Source organism: Pteropus medius, unplaced genomic scaffold (genome assembly GCF_902729225.1).
Source record: "Pteropus medius unplaced genomic scaffold, Ma_sr-lr_union100, whole genome shotgun sequence".
Classification (NCBI taxonomy): domain Eukaryota; kingdom Metazoa; phylum Chordata; class Mammalia; order Chiroptera; family Pteropodidae; genus Pteropus; species Pteropus medius.
Window position 1 is genome coordinate 37,219 of NW_024342247.1, and position 8,544 is coordinate 45,762.

An 8,544-nucleotide genomic window follows, 5' to 3' on the forward strand; every position below is an offset into this window, starting at 1 on the left:
CCTGCCTTTCCCTCTATTAACCCCAGGGGAGGAATTCTGGATGAATGGAACAGGGTGTGACTGTATGTGGGTAACTATCTGACAGTCGGATACCGTGAAATTTGGGTGGGATGTGGGTGAAGAATTGAAAAGGTTGGATCCAAGAAAGGAGGCAAAGTGACACAGAGTGTCCATAAATATGCAGCGACCGAGAAGCCCTGATGTCCCATCATCATCTACAGGTATGGGAGGAGGGAAGGGGAAAGGGCCGCAACCTCTGTCTCCACCTTCTTCAGCTCTGAGATCCCAGATATAAAGAAGCCACCTCTAGGGCCAAATCTGCAGAATTAAAGCAAGTCAGGAATGGTTAATTGTCTCCACAATACAGTTTCTAAGCTTGCACATCCTTGCCTCCTGAATTCTAGAAAAGATGACTTAACAACAGGTGGAAAAGCCAGGACTAGAGAACTCAGTGTCACTCCCAGTCTGGTGACCTTTACATAAACACATGGCCCAAGGTCTGCTCCAGGGGAGAGTTGGGGACTTAAAAGGATGAGAGACTGGCCTGCCATCATGTAGTAATTCTTATGTGATTCTAGCCTTGCTTATCCCAGAGCCCTGCAGGAGACAAAGACACCACACAAGATTTGTCACACGGGACGGCGGAAGTGACCTGTCCAGAATGGATAGTGCACTCCAGGATTGGTCCCTGCGTGGTCTGCTCCTTGTGCAGATTGCTTCCTCTCTGGCCCCAAGCCACACAGAAAAAAAGGGAGACCAGGAGCAATCTCTCTAGAGTGATTCTGCACTTTGTGCCACATTTGGCACACAGGGGTTCCAGCTCAGGGGGGTCCTTCCAGTGGTGGAAAGTCTTGTTCCAGGACAACCCTGATCTGATGACAGCAGGAATGCCTGTCAGAACCCCAATGTGCGGGACCAAAACCAGCGTTGAGGGGTGCAGGGGCATAGGTGTTCTCATGCCGCGGGATCTTCCTGGAGCTAGGTCCTGCCTCTGGGACCCAATCCTGAGCAGCCGCCGGGCTGCGCACAGCAGTGCAGCCTGCACCTATGGAAGGGTGGGACCCAGGGCAGCAAGTGCCCCAGGTCCGCAGGTGCTTGGGAGAGGGTGTCTCACAGCTGGGATCTCGAGCTTGGCTGTGCTCATGGGTCGTCTCAGGCACCGAATGGTGAATTCTGAGTGTGGGGGGAGCCGGACATGCACGCCATGCTCCTGTCAGCAAAGTACCAGAGTGACTGGGATGCTGACGGAAGCAGCAGCAGGACGGGGCGAGTCCCGCTGCTCATCAGTGGTTGCTCAGTCTTTCATAAGGCACAGTAAGGCCAGCTATAGAGAAACCCACACAGGGACCTCTCACACAGAGATGGCACACACAGACACCTCCTAACAGAGACTTCTCACACAGAGACCTACCTCCCGGACACCTCCCAAAAGAGAACTCTTCACACTGAGGTCCTCACAGAGATGCCTCACAACAGACATGTCACAGACACATACAGAGACATACAACACAGAGACCTCACAAAGGTACCTCCCAATAGACACCTCTCACAGACACCTTCCAGAGACCTCTTGTTTTCCCACAGAGATCTCATAATAAGACCCCCACAGAGATGTCACAGAGACATCCCACAGAGACCTCCCACATAGACTGACCCAGAAACAACACACAGACAGCACATGTGGCCTCACGGAAACCACCTGAGCACCACCCACTGACAATTCCTTCTTAGTGAATGTGCAACTCAGACAACTGACAGCAAAGAGAGGTATTACTTGTGTCTCCTTGAGATCCTCGAGACACTCTGACATTGTCAGGTCACCATCATACTAAATGGGGTTCTCTACTTGGAGAAATGCTTGGAAATTTTTGTTCTTTTGTAATGTCATTGCTTCAACAAAAAAATTACAAATTCCACATGTAGATTTGCAAAATTAATTATTCTGCAGGTTTTCAGTAGCTTGAGAATCGTAAATTTTAAACACGACTAAAACACTGTCATCCTCCAATGACAGAAAATCTTACTCGGTTTTAGTGATCGCAGAGCCAAATTGTATGACTGTCGCATATTTTTTGTTGTTGTTGTTGGGGGCTACACCTGAACTTGAGATGGCTTATTTGTTTACTTTGGAAACATAATGTCGATGTGCAACAAATGGATTCTAGGAATGAAATAAACCAGGAAAGAGGCATCTGAATGTTTACTCACTTCCCAGAGGGCTTGGTAACTACCACATTTTGCACATACAGTTTGATTGTGGAGTTTGTTTTATTTTTTAACAAGTAACAAATGTGAGGATTTTTTACAAATAAGTCAAATTCCTAGCAACATTCCTATTATATCATCTGACAAAATCATACGTAATATTATTTTTCTTAAAATGTAGTAATCCCTCAGATGATGAGATTACACATTTCTAGGATATGACACTGTCCTAATGTTCAGCTAACATACTTCAAGACAGGTTATTTTTGAGTAATTCTATGAAATCCACATTTTCTGAGAGTCAGGAGACAGTCTGGATCCTTTTTGTATTCATTGAAGAGCTAAAAAAGGACATTGTTTAAAATGATTTTGAAATATTACAAAATATATCTCTAAGTCTATGCTTGAGATACATACAGCCTAACGAAGTTAATGAGAAAGGCCATTTTAACTTCTGAAGACTGTACATTTAACCAACATTTGTATTATGATAGTAATGAAAGGCCTCACTTCTTATATATCCAGGACTTTCCAACGTGTGCACTTTGATAAGACCACTCATTTCACACTGCTCATAACCACCCTGTTGTCCCTGCCTCGGTAAATCTGTTTTCATGACACCTGTCAAACATGTATCATTGGTTAAGTCTCTCAACTCATCCATAGGGATGATAGCATCACAGTCCTTTCTCTAAGAAGAGCAGGGCTGACACGAGGACTGTTCTGACCTATTTATTTCAACAAGATATTCACTTTTTCTATTCTCCATAATTAAAAAATGTATAACTATCCATTTTTCTACTCTATTCCCTTATGAGGTCATTGATTAAACAATGATCTATAATCTACAGATAAAAGCCTCTCTACATGATATTTTGGATATATTACAAACTTGGATCTAAAATAGGTTTTGTTTAAAACAGGTCTCACACTGATTGCAATAAACTAGGCACTGTAGAACGCAATGTGGAGGGAGGCTATTATGTGATGACTTCTTAACACTCCAGGGGGTACAGACCTTTTCCCAGAGTAATCGGTCCGCAGTGTTAACTTTAAGAGTGACTCCCCTTGAAAGGTTACAATATTATTTTCAGTTTCATACACTTTATAACAAATGTTCACAGGAAGACACTTGGGGAAGTGTCCCAGATACGTACAGCTGCACTTTCTGAGGTGCTCATGCCAAGGGAACATTAGGGAACACCCAGGTCCAGAATGACCCAGGGGATCCACAGCTGTGGCCACATCTTTGAGGTTGGGAAGATTCATGATTATTCCTGGAGCAGGATCAGTCTTTATGATTGTGTCCCTGGCCACTTGGATTGTCGCGTTTCTCAAAGGGGCACAAGTCATCTTCCCTACTCAGGTCTGCCACTGCCCCTCAGCCTGCTGCTGCCCGGTGCCCATGAATTATAGTGACCAGGAGCCGCTTCCCCAGGGACACACACTCCGTGCTCTCCACAGCCACATCCTCTCACAGACATGCAAGTGGTGCCGATGGAACTTCCAAAAAGCTGTAAAATAATGTACGCCAGGCACAAAAGATGAGCTTTTTAGAAGATGATAAATTCTACTGGAAGAAATATGGGTGACACAGCTCTCTGGTTCTAGGCATGTTAGCTCGCCCCTGGATCTGGAAATGCAGCTGATATTAGAATTTCTCACCCTGTAGTAATAACATCTGCAGTTCTTCCTCTTTCTGAGTCCAGAAGCTGGAATTGACACCATCTGCTCCCTGTGATTTCACGATCTCTACCATTTGTATCCAACAACCACCTCAATTCAACCATCTCTCAGGTCAGGTATCACTCTTAAACTTCAGGAGGAAGATCACTGCCCTTCTATTGCCACCTCAACTTTATACTAGTAGCACTTTTTATACCAACTGACAGTGTCAATAAATTTATTTTGTAGAATGTAGGCCCAGGATACCATCTGCTAGGTGTGTTACTTGAGCAAGTCATTTGATGCTTAGATTTAAAATTTTATACAAGTGCATTTTATGAAATAAATTTTATGAAATCTTATTTTCTTGTTTGATAAAATCTGTAAATCTAGAGATTTAAGCTCAGTTGTTTTTTAAATATTGGTACTTAAATATTTGCCAATTTTCATCTCTTATATACATGAGAAAATATGTTAAGAATTAAGCTGTGAAGGTACCAATTTTTTGTTGGTTTACTTTGTATACTTATTTTTATATCAAACCTCTATTATTTCACAACAAACAAGTTTCGTCTCTTGGAAAACATCAGCCTTAAGGACTGACCAGGTTAAAACTTAGCATGTTAGATCTGAGGGTCACCTTACTTTCTTAAAGGTGTTATTCATGAAATGGTTAAAAAGCCCTATGAGCTTAGGAACAGAAACAAATTGAGAATTAAAAGCCAAATCATTGAAATGAAGTTTCAATGAAGTTTCAATCATTGTTAGAACAGTTGTGCGTGGAGATGATGGTTCTAGGTACCTCAGAGAAACCAGCAGGAGAGAGTGTTGCCAAAATTGATAATAGCCAACGCCTTCAGGGCTTCTCACAGAGATGCTTTAATGCTGTGAGGTGACCTGATTGCACAGGGAGACCATGGAGAAGATGCAGAGTGTTAAATCACATTCAAGCACCTGTTACCTGGGTGGTGAGTTCCTTGATATTTGTGGATCAGATGACATTTTGAGGGACAGTGGTGTGGGAAAGATGCATTCTTCTCAGTGCCTTTGCAACCACGAAAGTTTATACAACGGAGATGCTAGTAAAACAAATTCCCTACTACTTTTCTAGTAGGGAAAGCATCCAACACTACATTTTGGGACAGAAATATGTATTGGGAAGAATTTTTCACACAAGAACAGTGATGGGAGGAAATGATGCTTCTGGGCATGGCACAGAATATTCTTTCACAACTTTGTTGTGGTCTCTCCAGGCCTTGTGTGGCTGTTGCCGTCCTGGCCCCCAAGCTGTTGTCCTCACTGTCAGACTCAGGACAAGCCAGGAAGCTGCTTGTCTGAAGGCAGGTGCTCCCTTCCTCTCTTGCCCGCTTGCTGTCAGATGGACGGCACAGCATCATGCACAGCTGACAGGTGTTTATTAACTAGTTTTGTTTCACAAGATGCGGTTCAGGCACTCTATAGTCCTCTTTATCACTGCCTTTTATTACCTCAAGGTAGAAGTAATCAGTGTTTAAGTCATCCTACTTGAATAACAAAACACATGATTTTTTTCCCCACAGGAGTGGTTATCATATTGGTTTGTCAGGGCTGCCATGACAAAATACCACAGACTGGGTGGCTTAACAACAGACATACATTTTCCCATAGCTCTGGAGGCTAGACGTCCAAGATCAAGGTACCAGTGGGTTTAGTTTCTTTGAGACCTCTGTCTTTGGCTTGCACATGGCCACCTTCTCGTTGTGTCCTCATGTGGTTGCCCCTCAGTCTGTGCACATCTGTGTCCTAATATCCTCCTCTTATTAGAACACCAGTCATTGGATTAGAGCGTTTCTATACAAACTCATTTTACCTTAATACTTTTTCAAAGTCCTATTCCAGATACGGTCACATTCTCTGGTCCTGAGATTTAGGACTTCAACATATGAAAGCTGGAAGGCGACATAATTCTGCCATCATAGTGGTCTAACCTAGTTTTTAAGTAAACTGAGTCTGTTGAAGAGACTTGACTAGAGGTCATGGTGACATAAAAACTAAGCAATGACAGCTGGTAACTGATACATATTAAGAAGCAAAGACCCTGAGATTTGGTAAGGCACAGAGGTTGCTGCTCCAAGATTTGACTCATATCATAGAATCAAATAATTTAAAAACACCTCCTCCACTCTGAGGGGCTGTAAACTCCTAATGTCTTACCCCCAGCGTAACAAACTTTCACTACATTGTTTTATGATAATAAATGTCTTATCAGAAATGGCTTAAAAGTAGAATTATTATTACATGAAAGCAGGGTAGACTTGCTCATTTTAAAATAACAATTGAAACAGTCTACAATCCAAAAAGTAAACATTCTTATATTTTCATTTACTTTTTTTTTATCCTGCTGTGATTCTTCCATTTTATAATCATCTTTCAGTTAAAAGGTCACAGTAATTTAATGATGATGTACCATAATTTTATAAGTGGGTGTTAAAGAATACTGCTTTGTCAAAAGAGTGTGGAAAACTTTGGGTAAAGCAAAGCAAAAATTAGTGTTTTATATTTTTAGGCTGGATTGTCAGAGACTATGATATACATGATGGACAGATGTGTTATAATATTCCTTAAACATATTTGAGTTGTATCATTTTGTTTTGTTTTGCTTTGCTTTGTGGAGAAATTCCAAAAACTTTGTGAAACAATTTTTAAGAGTGATCAGATGCTTATTAATCAAGATGGCAAATACTAAAAATATGTACACAAAGTATATTATGATGAATATTAAATGAACACACAGTCTTTAGTCAGTATTATTTTAAAGGGGTTCCAGCAATTTTCTGTGGCATAAAATGATGTTTTATTTTCTCTTCAGTAACATGATGCACGTGATCTTTATTCACAGAAACTTTTTAAAAAAGATATTTATAAGTATTTATAATTTATTGTAATTTGGTATTTTCTCAGGACAAAATTATAATGTAAATAAAAACAAAAACAAAAACAAAAACCTCCTTTAGAGAAATTTTCACCTTCTGGGGATTAATTCAAAGGGCTTAAAGTGAAACTGCATTCCCATGTCGGCTGTGGCCTGGCCCCATGGTCACTGCCATCCCATCACTACAAGACCATTGACCTGGATGCCAGAGTAACAGAACTATGAAAATGTGGCTTTTGCCCCTTAAAACTTATAGTCTCAATGCTTCAAAGAACAAATTTTTATTTAGTGCCTCTTTAATGTAAGATAGTAATGCTGGTACATTTTCAAGATAACCAAATAATAGAAAAGAAACATGTACTAAATATAGTACTTGAATGGCTGTGAGACATTTAAAATTTCCCCAGAAACAATTTTTTATGCGTATAAGGGAAAAACATGGAGATCATTTTTGATAAGATAAAGAAATTTATGGTGATAAATCTAATTTGAGAAGGTAGAAAAGAACACAATACACAGGCTCTACGTACTCCACTCTCAGAAAACATTGCCCCATTTCTTTGCAATGTGCTCTTGTTCCCCATCCCCCATGTCTGTCTGGCTCTCTCTCATTCTCTCTCTTTCTCTCTCTCTCTCTCTCACACACACACACACGCACAAACTCTCTCCAATAAAAAAAAAAACACATTAAGGAAAGGCTACAAGGTAGGCACTGTGCTAGAACTGGGGATATAATAGTGAGTTAAAAGAGAAATAACATTCTCATTCTAGTGATGATCTTAGCTCAAGACGGAGAAAGCAAACACTAATCAAAGAGCCACAAAAACGACCATAATATGTCAACTACAACTAAGAACTGGATTAAGCTAAGAGAGCCACCATTGTCAGCCCTCTCTCAATCCTCTGTAAAGTGTGTTCCAGGAAACGGACTTAAGTGAGTCATGCTCTGTAGAGATCAAGGAAAACACTCAGTCTCTCACATCTGAAATTATGTAGTTGGGACATCAGGAACAAAAGTGGGGAAGGAACATTCAGAACTGCAGCTGAGCGGTCTCTCTCTCTTTCTCTGTCCAACTGCTGCAGTAGCCCCCTAGTGGATCCAGTTTCACTCCAGTTCCCCTGGCCTGTTCCCAGAGCTGTCAAAGTGGTTTGCCACTCCCTACTCAAAATCATCCAGTGGTATCCCACCTAACTGTAATAAATCCAAAGGCTTACCTGTACGTCAAGTCCTGCCAGATCTCGTTCCCTTGTCCATATCTCTCTGGCCTCACCATTCTCCCCACTTGCTTGCTGGGATCCAGCTAAATTTGCTTTCCCTCCTAGCTTTCAGTCAAACACTACAGGTAATAAAGAACTCTTACAACTTAATAGACAAACAATTCAATTAAACTCGGCAAAAGATTTAATAAGATACTTCACCAAAGAAGATACGTGAATGCTCAATAAGCACATGTAACCATGCTCAGCATTATTAGTCATCAAAGAAAAATTACAACCACAATGAAAGTAACTTCACACCCCTAGAATGACTAAAATTAAAAAGATTGATTATACCAAATGCGTTAAGGATGTGCAACAACTAGAACTCCCATCCACTGCTCATGAAAATGTAAAATGAAGTGCTACTTGGAAAACAGTTTGGCACTGATTTACCCTGCAACCCAGAAAATCTCACTCCTAGAAATTCACACGAGAAATAAAACCCTATGTCCACACAAAATTAGCACACACATGTTCATAGCAACAACTTTATTCATATTGCC